Source organism: Schistocerca americana, chromosome 6, assembly GCF_021461395.2.
Source record: "Schistocerca americana isolate TAMUIC-IGC-003095 chromosome 6, iqSchAmer2.1, whole genome shotgun sequence".
Lineage (NCBI taxonomy): Eukaryota > Metazoa > Arthropoda > Insecta > Orthoptera > Acrididae > Schistocerca > Schistocerca americana.
In genome coordinates this window covers 7285961-7300420 of record NC_060124.1, presented here as the reverse complement: position 1 = coordinate 7300420, position 14460 = coordinate 7285961, and the positions used below count along the sequence as shown (strand labels likewise).

The following is a 14460-nucleotide window of genomic DNA, read 5'->3' as shown; positions in this document are numbered from 1 at the left end:
GTTTTTATGTTGGTAACGCCATGTAGCGCTCTATATGAATATCACTGGCTGTGCTGTGTGAAGTCTGTGGCTGGTTTGCATTGTTGGAATTTGCTATCGTAGTGTTGGGCAGTTGGCTGTTAACAGATCGTAGCGTTGCGCAGTTGGAGGTGAGCCGCCAGCAGTGGTGGATGTGGGGAGAAAAAAAGGTTCAAATGGCTCTGAGCACTATGGGACTCAACTGCTGAAGTCATTAGTCCCCTAGAACTTAGAACTAGTTAAACCTAACTAATCTAAGGACATCACAAACATCCATGCCCGAGGCAGGATTCGAACCTGCGACCGTAGCGGTCTTGCGGTTCCAGACTGCAGCGCCTTTAACCACACGGCCACTTCGGCCGGCGATGTGGGGAGAGAGATGGTGGAGTTTTGAGAGCGGATGATCTGGACGTGTGTCCATCAGAGACAGTAAATTTGTAAGACTGGCTGTCATGAACTGATTATATATATATATATATATATATATATATATATATATATATATATATATATATATATATATATATATATACACTTTTGAACACTATTAAGGTAAATACATTGTGTGTTCTCTATTAAAATCTTTCATTTGCTTAGTATGCCTATCAGTAGTTAGTGCCTTCAGTAGTTAGAATCTTTTATCTAACTGGCAGTAGTGGAGCTCGCTGTATTGCAGTAGTTCGAGTAACGAAGATTTTTGTGAGGTAAGTGATTTGTGAAAGGTATAGGTTAATGTTAAGTCAGGGCCATTCTTTTGTAGGGATTTTTGAAAGTCAGATTGCGTTGCGCTAAAAATATTGTGTGTCAGTTTAGTGTTGATCAGAATAGGTAAAGAGCGAAATGTCTGAGTACGTTCAGTTCTGCTCAGCTGTTTGAAAATCAAAAAACGTAAGGGGTTTACCAGCACAATAATTCAATAATTTTTCTAAGGGGACGTTTCAAAGTTAATTTAAATTAGGTTAAATTGTGTGTAAGCCTAGGGACCGACGACCTCAGCAGTTTGGTCCCATACGAACTTATCACAAATTAAAAAAAAACATTAGGCCTCAGTGATTGTTCGTGTCATTGCTCGGGTGAGAGGAAATGTGTAGTCATAATTCAGTGGACGGCGGCAAAACAGGAAAAAAAAAACTCTTCGTAAACCGTTTTCCGTCAGTCTCTCCTCTCCATGCCACAACCATTCTCTTGCGTCTGATTCAGAGTGTTGCATGACTTCAAAACCTCAAGCACAAATTTCACTGACGTCGCGATAGCTATTTGCTTTACACTTCCTTCCGTATCAATCACCTTTAGCCTTTCCGTAGAAGAATTCACTGTACATCAATTCAGACACGAGAGGAAATATATGATAATCCACTGCGCCCCTTCACAGCTTAGAGAAATCACCAACAGTTCACTTCGTCACTCTGCAGAATTTCGCTGTAGCCTACTACAGTTAGAAGACAGAAGGTCGAACTTGAAAACCTGTTTATTTCACAACAGAAACCATAATGAAGAACTTCTAAACCACATACAGAGTTCCGTAGCCAATAACACATTCCATTTCATTTCTTTTACATACTAGTTACTCACACTAACAATAACAATAATGAAACTTCCTGACAGATTAAAACTGTGTGCCCAGTTGTGGCTAAGCCATGTCTCTGCAATATCCTTTCTTTCAGGAGTGCTAGTTCTGCAAGGTTCGCAGCAGAGCTTCTGTAAAGTTTGGAAGGTAGGAGACGAGGTACTGGCAGAAGAAAAAGCTGTGAGGACGGGGCGTGAGTCGTGCTTGGGTAGCTCAGTTGGTAGAGCACTTGCCCGCGAAAGGCAAAGGTCCCGAGTTCGAGTCTCGGTCGAGCACACAGTTTTAATCTGCCAGGAAGTTTCATATCAGCGCACACTCCGCTGTAGAGTGAAAATCTCATTCTGAATAACAATAATGTCTCTCAGACAACTACGGAACATTCTCTGCGAACAAAACAGGTGCTCCCCATATCAGCGACGACCTTCAACCCGCCTCCAGCAGCGAGACCGGATACCCGTGGCCCTGTTCAGTCCGGGGATGCGACCCAGTTTGTCCCGCACTCTCGCGATATGTAGCATGAATATAAATGCGCTTACACAGTATGACGCGAAAACAACACACCCAACACCCAACTCAATAACAACCACCAGTACATGGGCGCATATTCACATTTCTCCTTTCACACAATTCACACTGCACATTAATAAGGTGGAAAACAAGAATGTAGGACTCCACAGTGTAATGTGGTTCACCACACTGGCCATTGTCAAACGGTGACTTCTGCATACATGGGTACAAATAAAAACACAGGATGTGAAACTAGAGGGATTTCTTGGATATTTTACATTGGAAGTCCATCACGACATTAATCTTGATATGTTTCTTCCTTTTTTTTTCTAAATGAACTTACGTCTCAGTAAGAATCACTGAACCTTCGTATTCACACTCCTAGAACGCATAGACAGTAACGAGCTAAAGTTTACAATACAGGTAACGTAGAAATGAATTGACCTACCATTAATACTCATTACACCTGAAGTTAGAAACTTAGCAAAAAAAAAAAAAATGGCTCTGAGCACTATGGGACTTAACAGCTGTGGTCATCAGTCCCCTAGAACTTAGAACTACTTAAACCTAACTAACCTAAGGACATCACACACATCCATGCCCGAGGCAGGATTCGAACCTGCGACCGTAGCGGTCACGCGGTTCCAGACGCCTACTAGAACCGCACGGTCACCCCGGCCGGCCCCGAATCCGAGTCCAGTGTGGCAACCACCGGGTCGCCTCGCTCGGTAAATGGAGAGGATATCCAAGCCTGCAGTTTGCGCTGTTGTATTTGACCATGAACGGCTGGCGAAACATAGCAATCTTACTACTTATGTTATAGTCACTGTCAAGTAAAGAAGTCTCACAGAAATGGCTAGTTTTCCCTTTACATGTTATCATTCACTCCAGCTCTGTAAAATGATATATGATACTATTAATCAGTGAATACCTTCGACACTATAGCAATGAAATTGTGGGGGACGACAGAGATATTTCATATATCGGCGTGAGGTCATTATCTAGGTAGACACAAGGAACACTTAGTTCAGTCGTTATGAGTTTTAGCTTGAGAGGCAATGGAAATCATTTCGCAATAGTTGTACTTTAAAAAGTGGTAATAGTGTAGAAAAGATACGATTAGCTCTTAATGGTAACCAAAGAAAGCTGTGACGACGAATTCGCCTGAAGGAAGAGCTCACAGATCCTGGCAGTGAAGATCATTATGTTTGCAAGAGCTCACAGATCCTGGCAGTCAAGATCATTGTGTTTGAAAGAGCTCACAGATCCTGGCAGTCAAGATCATTGTGTTTAAAAGCCAATAAAGGAAGTCAGTGAGGAGCTGAGGACTGGAATTCGGTGTCACTTTCCTCTAGTTGAATAATAACTAAAAGCGGAAAATGACAAGCTACACACAATAATCGAACAACATAATTGTGTCTCGTTTAATGGTAAACGAAAGGATTGTTTTCTCTCGTCAGAAAGGAAAACTTTTGGTAATTAAATATACACTTCTGCTATCAGATTAGCCGACCGAAGTGGCCGCGCGGTTCTGGCGCTGCAGTCTGGAACCGCGAGACCGCTACGGTCGCAGGTTCGAATCCTGCCTCGGGCTTGGATGTGTGTGATGTCCTTAGGTTAGTTAGGTTTAACTAGTTCTAAGTTCTAGGGGACTAATGACCTCAGCAGTTGAGTCCCATAGTGCTCAGAGCCATTTGAACCATTGCTATCAGATTGAAACCATGTATTTTTCCAAATACACGAGAGAAACCTCAGATACATCTAATCCCTTCATGGAATTACGCTCTACTTCAATCTCGTAGGGTCTGGTGACTTGGCCTGAGAATATTCTACGTATAATGCAGGTTGAACACAGTCTCACACAGTTCAGTGAAATTATAGTTCAATCCATGTCCGTTGCAGGTGACCAGACAGAATGCCCACAACGTGAAAATGAACCGTTGTCGTTTTGGTCCGTTTGTATTGTATTACGTAGGAGCAAGTACGGGAAGATTTTTACCGCTAAATTTGGAAAACCAGTTACCACAAGATTAGCAATCAACAAGTTGGTTAACAAATTTTAAATGTGCGGATAATGTTAGTGGTAAGGAACTATCTTGGAGGCTGCACGGTGGGAGGTACAGAGGATTTGACTACACGAAGCCCTTTTGCATCTACCAGGAAAGTGAGTAGGGAGCTAGGTACAGCACAATCTACAGTTTGGAAAATCCTGCGATACACGCACAAGAAACGTGCCTATGACGTCTAGATTCTGCATAAATTTGAAGCTGAGTATTGTGTATCCCGACGGACTGTGTGTCACGATCTGTTACATGTCGTGTAAAATGAGAATTTCACGGAACATATGTTTCTCAGTGATGAAGCAACATTCCACACCTGTGGGTACGTGAATAGACACAACTGCAGACTCTGTACCAACCAACAACCAGTCACTTCAAGAGCAGAAACGAGACACCCCAAAGTGAACATTTGGTTAGGGACGGGAAGGACTATTGTCTATGGCTCCCTGAGGTTCTCAAAGAAAGCAGTTACTTGAGACACACACTTCGATATGTCGGAAATCTTTCTGCGGCCACAGTGAGTACAAGATGGGATTAAGGGCGGAGTTTGTTTTCAAGCATAGTGGACCACTATCCCCTTTTACCTTAGTTGACCGTAATTACCTGGATGCATCTCTTCCTGGTGGACGAAATGGTTGTGTTTCTCAGAGACTTTGGACCTCTCGCTCTCGAGATCTGACTCCTTAGGTTTATATGCGAGAAAATTTATCATGGTTACAATGCACCAAGCGATGTTCAAATAACTTACGGGAATGCAGCAGGGTGACGTCGTTTACGACCACCAATATTTCGTCGAAGCGCACACTGCCATTTTCAAGGCAAAACTGCAGCAAGTAAGCGTTGTGCAAGGGAATTTAATAGGCCGAATAGGATTGGTCGTGCTTTGCGGAAATATGTGAAATGCCTTTTTCGGTCATCACTAAAATCAGGGTCATTTTAGGTTCCATAAAAGATGATCTTGGCTTGCGTATGGCGGGTATCTACCGTATTGTTTGCAGTTGTGGCATGTCAATTATTGGTCAGACTATTAGGACTGTGGAGAATAGGTGTACTGAGTATGAGCGGCACAAACACGCTTGAAACAGCCGAGCATATCCACTATTGCAGAACAGTGTCCTGACACTGGTCATCCTATGGAATATAACAACACGGAGCTCCTGGAATGCGCTTCCAGCCATTGGGATAGTGTTAATATGACAGCTGTTGAAATTAAATGAGAACATAGTCTTATAAATAGAGATGATGTTTTGCGTTTAAATTCTGCATGGCATCCCGCTCTCTCCCTTGTCCAACAACAGAGGAAAAGAGTTTATTCTACCTAACCCGTTGATTATTAATTTCACTGTCGGTAACCTCTGACGACTTTCATGTTTGGTATGTGATGGTACTAGTGTTTACAACGTGTGTGTGTGTGTGTGTGTGTGTGTGTGTGTGTGTTATCTTTCCGGAGTTTCTCTGGAAACCGAGGCATTAAGTTCCCTCGCGTAGCGCTTACTTGCTGCATCTTTGCTTTGAAAATGGCAGTGCATGCTCCTGCCGAAACATAGGCGACTCTCGGCGACGTCGCCCGGCTGAATTCTGGTAAGTTGTTTGAACATTGTATACGCCAGGAGAAACTCAATCAAGTCTCGTACCAAGTAATGATCAACGGCATAGCACAATTCAAACAATGGGTAAGAAACAGTGTATCAAATGTCTCCAGTTATGTTGAATTGAGTGTATCGGTTTGCGGAATAGCGCTGATGGTTGTGCCAGTCTTGGATTGGTTTGTGGTTCTGTTGTGACACTTCTTGTATTTTATATAGCAGATGTTTAATAAATTTGATTTACCACAGGAGTGAATAGACTTTATGTCTGAACTGCACTGCTCTGTCCCTGTTATTGGTATCAATAATGGGGGATGATTCAAGATAAAAGAAAGGAAAAGAAACGCACGTGAGCCCGCCTACGAATCTAAAAGAGCGACAGAATATTTCTTGGAACTCCTATTCAGTGGACTGCAGGACTGTGTAGCAGCCATGATGGCATAGTCAATTATTCGTAATAAACGAAGAAAACAGAAAGGCAAAAAAATACTCGCACCTAAAAGGCGGCAAACAAATGGCAGAAGAAGACTTTTCGACATCATTAGAATAATCCCAGGCGTAAAGCACCAAGCCCAGATTGGAATATTGGAAATTACTTCGCAACTTGCTGACATGTGTAACGAGATGCTACAAATGAGCTCTGTCGCAGCTGAAATGCGACACCACTACGATCCTTAGAGAGAAGGAAAGAAACAGCATAAGGGAAAAATATTCTCGTTAACATTGTTCATTTCGGGTTTGAAGACATTCGGTCGTGTTAACATACGCAAGAATAAACATTCTTGCGACTAAACCACAACAAGGATCTAATAGCATATGCTCAGTTGCAGTAAAGCAACTTCTAGACTTAATTATTTTTTAGCGGAGGACTGTGAAATGAGAGTTTTACTATTAAAGATAATGCCTATGGTCCAGTTGTACGTCCTGTGTAGGAATACGATTCGCATTATGAAATGCATATCAGGCCGTACTTGTAGCGAACACAGGTCGTACCGAAGCACGAATGGTCAGTGGTAGGACTGCTGAGATTTTTAAAAATATCGCGATTCCATACATCGGTGTTTAAAAACGTATCATTATCTGCCCTTGATCTGTGGAAGAAAGGTATCGATATATCGAGGGAAAACGTATCGACGCACCGACATTCAGAAATATCGGCTGCACATTGGAAATACACTGCCGGTTTTAGAACAGTATTTTTAAGTATTGATTTATTATTAGACATTCTGTACATCAACAAGCTACCAGCCTGCTTATCCCCTTTAGAGCAAGAAAAGAAAGGAAAATGATGGGTGCTCACGGTTGGAGATATCCACTTTGCTAACAATGGTAACTGTACGTAAGCGGCACAATAAAAGATGTGCGATGGCTCCGTCGTTCGGTTTCGTCACATATCGGATTTGTCCGCAGCACTTCATGTCGACTTCCCCCTTCTATCATTTCTGTAAACACGCCGATTACGTCAGCATTTACCCTCCCACGTACCCGCCCATCTCGAAGACCGATCCGCGAAGACAAATCTTGTCATTCAGATTTTTTTCCATCATTTTCAGCAACTGTTTGAAGAATGCCGATGTGAAGAAATAGCAAACTAGTTGCACAAATTTTTTTAATGATATTGATGTGCTGTTTCTTGACATCGGAAATCTTGTTTTTCCATTCACTCTGCCACCCCTCAGTGCAATCTTCTCTGTGCCGCCTATACCTGCTTCACACACTCAAAGAGAAAGACTGAACGTGATGAAAGCTCAAGAAGCTGTAACACTCCTTCACATAATGACAGTAAAAATATGTTCTACTACAATTTCAAAAGAACTATTTCAAATATTTACCGAAAATTGCGAAAGAAATGTAATATAAAATAAAAGCCGGCCACTGTGGCCGAGTGGTTCTAGGCGCATCAGACCGGAACCGCTCGACTGCTACGGTCGCAGGTTAGAATCCTGCCTCGGGCGTGGATGTGTGTGATGTCCTTAGGTTTGTTAGGTTTACGTAATTCTAAGTTCTAGGGGACTGATGACCTCAGATGTTAAGTCCCATAGTGCTCAGAGCCATTTGAATCATTTTGAACCACATAAAATAAAAATATCGGCACTCGATATTACCACGCCAATGTCGATGCGTCGGAAAGCAGGTATTTCCAATAAATATCAATGTTTTTTGTGAAAGTATCATTGTATGGATATATCGATACTTTTTTCAACAGCCCTTGTCATTGTCGTGTGTCTCGTGCAGTTTGTTAGCGGACTTTAAGAAATGTGCCTGACCTCACGGAAACTTCATAAAATTTATTAGGAACAGTATATAAAAAATAAAAATAAAATTAGTTACAGTTCACATAGAACAGTCAATATTCACGCACTTTTTCGAAACGAAATGGGGAGAAGTCATAACATGTGTGCCCACTGTCTAGCACATTACACTGATTTTTCGATCATAGTTGTACATTTATACAGGTCGAGACACGAAAAATAAGGCACTGGGATAACGCTGCCATTTTTAGTTCCAGACTAAATGCTTCAAACATTCCTACGTAGGGAGCGGTACGTAACGTGATGCTAATAGGATGTGCGTTGTTGGTCGAATCGTAGCGAAACGATAGACATCTTGGCTGAAACCCGAACAGCCGTCCTTGACATGACGTAATCAAATGTACAACATTGTTTAGGAGGTTTAACAAGAAAATGCTTTCAGGATTTCAAGTTGATTCGGGCAACAATTGTGTAACAAGTTGTAAGTAGGCTGTTTAGGTTTTTTATGTTGGTGACGCCACGTAGCGCCCTGTATTAAAATCGCTGACTGCGCTGTGTGCAGTCTGTGGCTGGTTGGACTCATTGTTGGATTACTTGCTAGTTGGAAGTGAACAGCCAGTAGTGTTGGGCTGTTGGTGACCTCCTGATAACACTTCTACACCACCTACGGCGCTCCAAAGTGGCGTTTGTGCTCTTTTAAGGGATAGCTATTTTGTCTGAAGAACTCGTCTAGATTTAGAGTTCGACTTCTGGCGTCTCTCTGAAGCCATTTTTTTTTCGTCGTTCGTGCTGTTAATTCGTGAAATGTACGCCTCCTCTGCTCTGGTGAATGTGGTGGTCGACAATTTGATAAATTGGTGGCAGGTCTCAAAGAGTTGCGCGACACGACGGTACTTCACAGTCTGAATCGAGCCCAGCCGGCGACCAGACACCAGACAGCTGTTCGGAGTGTCCAAATAGGACTGTTAGATCAGCCGTCGAAATATTGTCCACTTTATGCCACCAATAGCTAAAAAAATCCTGTCATACTGGAATTTTAAACTCTGTTCTCGTGCTTGCAGAAAAATAACAAAGAATTAAAGGGGGTTCATCTAGTTGCAAGCACACAATTACTGTTTTGCGTTACTTTAATCCCTAACGTGTTTCACCACAGCTGCAGTATCCTGAGTGGGTTTCTTTCTTTTATTGTTCCTGAAATACATAAAAACAGATTTTATGTAGATTAGGAAATATGTTACATCATGTTGTGTTCTTATTTAAATTACATGTGCACTTTACATTTTATTTATGTTGTGTGTGCCCTGTGGTTGCCATACAGCTACAGTTCTAAATTAATATACCGTGTCATCTACACACACACACACACACACACACACACACACACACACACACACACACACACTTATACACCACACGTCACACAAACAAAATAGAAACACACAGAACAAATTCAAATTCCGCGGCCGTCAATCGAAAACAAAACACTAAAATAAACGTGTGTCAAAAGCGCATCAAAAACGTTAATTATGAAGTGAAATGTATGTCAAAGCCACAGCAACATAATAAGACCCAGATTTCAACAAATGAACAGGAGAACAGAACAATAAAGGCTATTAAATACGCAATATAATCCATAAACAGGGAACCACATCAAACAGTTCTGCATATCTAAGCGACACAATATTTTTTACGAATTCCACTGGTTATTCTGAATACACAAAAAACGACAAAAACATGTTCGGCAGACAAATAAAAACTAGCTGGAAAACAGCAATGATGAGACAAAAAACGGGGCATATGTGAAAATTATTTGCCCTGACTCGACCGTTCGTTCATTCATGACCATTAAAACGTTTGGCTGCTTTTTACACAAAACTGAATGTACTGTCCTTCTATTGTGAACAGCGTGTCTCAGTACATACATTTACATAAGGAAAAAACTAACTAGCATTCACTGTGCAGGAAATTAAATCAAAACTGTTACTCAAAAACCACTACCAAAAGAAAACTGCGCATTGCCAAAAAATGTTGGAACACTGAAATTGCGTAGCAACATTATGAAATACATACTGTTCACTGGCCCTTAAAAATCTAAGTTACAAAGGAAATGCTCAGAATTTGCGCAATGGAAACGTGAGATGAGAAAGGAAAGAAAGAACAAAAATTAAAAAAATCTCACCTGAAGAATTACACCATAATCAACAGCTACAGCATAGCATGAAGAAATCGCTCCAACTAAACTATACTAAAGTAAAACTTAACTGCTGGGAGAAAGACTGGGATGATTTTCTGATACTAAAAAAAACTTCTTACTGAAAATGAAAATACTAATTCATTATAATGGCATTGCTGTATTTTAAACTCTTATTACAAAAGAGCATAAAACTCACAGAAAACCAAAAACTTTTACTTTCTTTATAAAAATCTTACAAGCCAATTCTTTTACGATTAGGCAAATAAAAGTGAAATGGCCTAAACTGATGTGGGAAGGTGAACTATTCTGTTGCAAGAATCGCTAATATTGTCAGTAAGTACCAGCAAAAATTATTACCTTAAAAACATATCCATTACGCAAATCCATTCTCTCTGCTCCATAAATGCTGCGTCTGTATGTCCTTCCATCAGATTAATAATTCCCAACAATTTTCGTCTGCAAAATCCTCCTACAGCTGTAATGTTATTTTAAAAAATTTATATGTTTGTTTGTTAATGAATATGAAATGCGTAATATTTGTGTCATGCAAATTTACTGTGTTGAGCAAATGACTTAATCTGTAAAACCAAGACACAATTTTCATAATGAAATAAATCCCTCCGAAATTTACCCAGTCCCGTGAGCACCGATTTCTATGGCCATGTGCAATAAACCGATGAAATTCTCTATGTAAATAAACAATGAAATACATTTTCCTTAGCTCTAGAGTCGCAACGGATGTAGGTATTCTGTTCTCTCCACAGTGTGCACAGAAAATATTCAATCTTGGCACAGCGAAGTGCAATGCCGGCCGTGAAATAGATTCATACAAATAATGTCAGTAGATTGGTTGACATTTGGATAACCCTGCAAATGTTCAGCGAAAATACTGGATATTGACTCAGCGCTCTGTGGAATGCTGCCCGTATTGAAGCTGTTACAAACATTAACACTTTTCTGATTCTGGAACATTAAGATTTTTCTGACTCTGATTGAAAAATGATTTCTTTAAAAAAATATTCATGGGGTTCAAATAAACACGAGATGAAAAAGGATGAGGTGGGGTATCCGAAGACCAAATGCTTCAGTTTGAAAATTGTATTCAAAATAAAGTTTATCCTTCACAAAATCTGATATGAATCGTTTTACATTATCTTCAAATTCAGTGAATTTCTCAACTGCCTCACAATTTTCACTTACTGTCGTAATGAAAATCACTTGCATTGTCACATGAGAAAAAGTCTCACATCGTTTGACAAAATAGATTCCAAAATTTAACTTCTCTGTATCAAGATTACAAAAGACACCAAATATTACAAATGGGGTATACCTAATCAACCTATACATTAAATCTGATGAAAAATACTTGGTTCCAACATTCAAGGGTCAGCACTGTAAAAAATAGCGAAATCCACATTGTGTTGCTGCATACTTAAAACTAAATAAACAAAATTTCTTTACCTCACTAATTTGTTCCAGTTGCTTTACCTTTGAGTTAAAGTATCATTCATCGCTTCATTTTATAAAAAACTTAACTCTTACAGCTAGCCACTAGCTTTAAGCCTTACATCCTACCTATAACAGATTGCAACGGCAAATGCTACTGCGCTCCGCGAACCCTACTTAACAATCGATTCTGCCATTCAGGCCACATCTTTGGATCAGTGGTGTCAAAAATACAATCTCCTCTACATATGACGATCGTTTGAGGTCATTATTCATGAACTATATTACAAAATCGGGCTCCACGCACAAGTGGACCCCTCACACAGCATGCACTGCGCTAAAAGTTCTGCCAGCTTACTCCATGTCAAACAATCGACTACTCTCCGCCATACAACTGAGCCATGGGCCACAAGTTCACTGCTGTAAGTCGACTGTTCCCCAGATGCCACGTGCGACTGCTTCGCTCACGTAACATGCAATTTCCAACCATGGTAAAACTAATCGCAAATAAATGCCCAGTCCACCGATATATGTCCACCTTTCACATGCCGCGAATTTACCGGAATATAATTTTTAAAGGTTGTGCTCCAAACGAGAATTCGATTTTGGCTATGCCCTAACATCTGTACGTTTGCAGATGACAGGATGTATTTATTTAGACCTGTGGATGATTTCTGTTGGCAGTCACAGGGTACTCGCAATGCAAATAAAAGTACGTACGTAACTTAAACAACAACGCAACGTGATATAACATATTTGTTAAACTACACGAAATCTCTTTGAATGTACTTCAGGTTCAATAAACACTAAGCCTGTCACAATTGTGGTGAAACGTGTTTGGGTATTAAAGCAAAACCTAAATTGTGTACTCACATAAAGGCGGAGCCTCTTTAATTCATTATTTAAAAAAATACAGAGTGAATTTAAAGAGAAAGTCCTTTTAAAAATAGGGTCTCTCCTTGCTATAAAACTGAACGATACATGACCCGGAAATTTATCTCAGTCGAAACGGAGATACGCATCTGTGCTTGATCACACATTACTCTTCTGAAGGTATGTGTTCTGCTTAAAACATCCGTGTAGTTAAATTGTTTTTAGTTGAAAATTCATTTTTAAGTGAGCACCATTGTTATTATACACGCAGAATGTGTTAAAACAGCTATAATCTAGTAACGAAACTTCCTGGGAGATTAAAACTGTATGCCGGACCGAGACTCGAACTCGGGACATTTGCCTTTCGCGAGCAAGTGAAGTTTCATATCAGCGCACACTCCGCTGCAGAGTGAAAAATCTTAGTCTATAATTTAGTAATTATTATTATATGGAGAGGCAGAGAGAGAAAGTGAAAGAGAGCGAGAGAGAGAGAGAGAGAGAGAGAGAGAGAGAGAGAGAGAGAGAGAGAGGAAGGTGAGGGAGTTGGAGAAGGAAAGCGAAAATGGCAGACAGGTTGCACACAGTTGTTGAGCACAATGAGGAATTGTCTCCGGACCGCGAACAAGCAGTGGCTAGAAATATAAATCAATAGAACAGGTGATTTCTTCTTACAAGTGCGGTTACCTCATATATCAACGTGAGACCACACGCAGCAGAAGCATTCGTAAATTACGCCGCTCTTCCGTTTGGAAGAGTGTGGATCGAGTAAATTACAGTGATAACTGATAACCAGCCACTTCCACAAGCTCTTCCACTGTAGAGGACACTCGGAGGCGCATTGGCGGATTACCGTTGACTGACATAAAAGTTACCATGGCGCTACATTATATTGATCGAGATGGTTACATTAGACGACTTGGGTGCGGTGGGGCTACAAAGTGTGAACCATTATCCAAATTATTCTTCAGTTTTTAAGTGTTTTGGTTCTCTTTTTTGTGAACTAGTCGTTTCCGACCTCTCATGAGACTGATTTCAGGAACATTCCAACGACAACAAGAAGCTTGTGTGGCCTCACTGAAGTGATTACAAAATCCAGTTAAATGAACAATGAAGTTGTTCCTTTTCAGTAGGACGTTGCATCCTCTTGTGTCTGAATGGACTTGCTGATTCGCTCGTGGAGGGTGTCGCACAGATGTCTACAACTATACTGAGGTAAGCTGGACCACAGTCCTTGTTACTGGCCCTCGATGTTCTGGATAATTGTGCTAGACAGCTGTCCCCATACATACATTCCTTCGGGGACAGAACTACATTTCCACCCAAATCTGCATTTCGAAAGCGACATCATTATGTACCGTTGTCAGTTCCCACATTTCCTTTAACCCCCCCCCCCCCCTCCCATTTCCTTGTCAACTCGAATCCCTCTAATCTTATCTTCGCGGTCTTTTCGCGAGATGTACATACAGAGTGAACCACGTAAGACGTAACATCCCTTTTATTTAGTGAACGGTTACACATATCGAAACGCGGTTTTCGGCAAATGTTAGAGCGTCGAGGGGGACGTATTTTTTTGTTTGGTTAATTTTTTTTAGCGCTGGTATCAACAGAGATGTTGAAGTAAGTACGTTTTTTTAAATGGAACCATCTCCTTTTTACAACTGCATTCGATAGTTGTTGAGAAGACCATTACAGTGACAAAGCGTTTGTTAATATTGATGTTGAAACCTGTCGTAAGAAAATTCGAGAAATGTCCTAGAACGTGACAGTACGGTGGACCGCAAACAGACACTGTCAAGCAGGGGTCTCGGACCATGTTGCGTAGTTGTACACCGTAAGGTAGGTAGACCTGCGCTACAAGAATAAAGCTTACGACCTAGATGTTGGTTCAATTACGAATGCTGTGTGTGGAAATACAACATAGGGCTTAGAAAAACTATTTCACATTTGTGTCTCCTCC

General features: G+C 40.8%; 1 non-coding gene across 1 annotated transcript; it reads left to right on the top strand.

Annotated features, from left to right (window-relative positions):
* Positions 1–1787: 1787 nt before the first annotated feature.
* Trnas-cga lies at positions 1788–1860 on the top strand. The gene has a single exon. It is a non-coding gene; the product is annotated as a tRNA-Ser (tRNA).
* The last annotated feature ends 12600 nt before the right edge of the window (positions 1861–14460 follow it).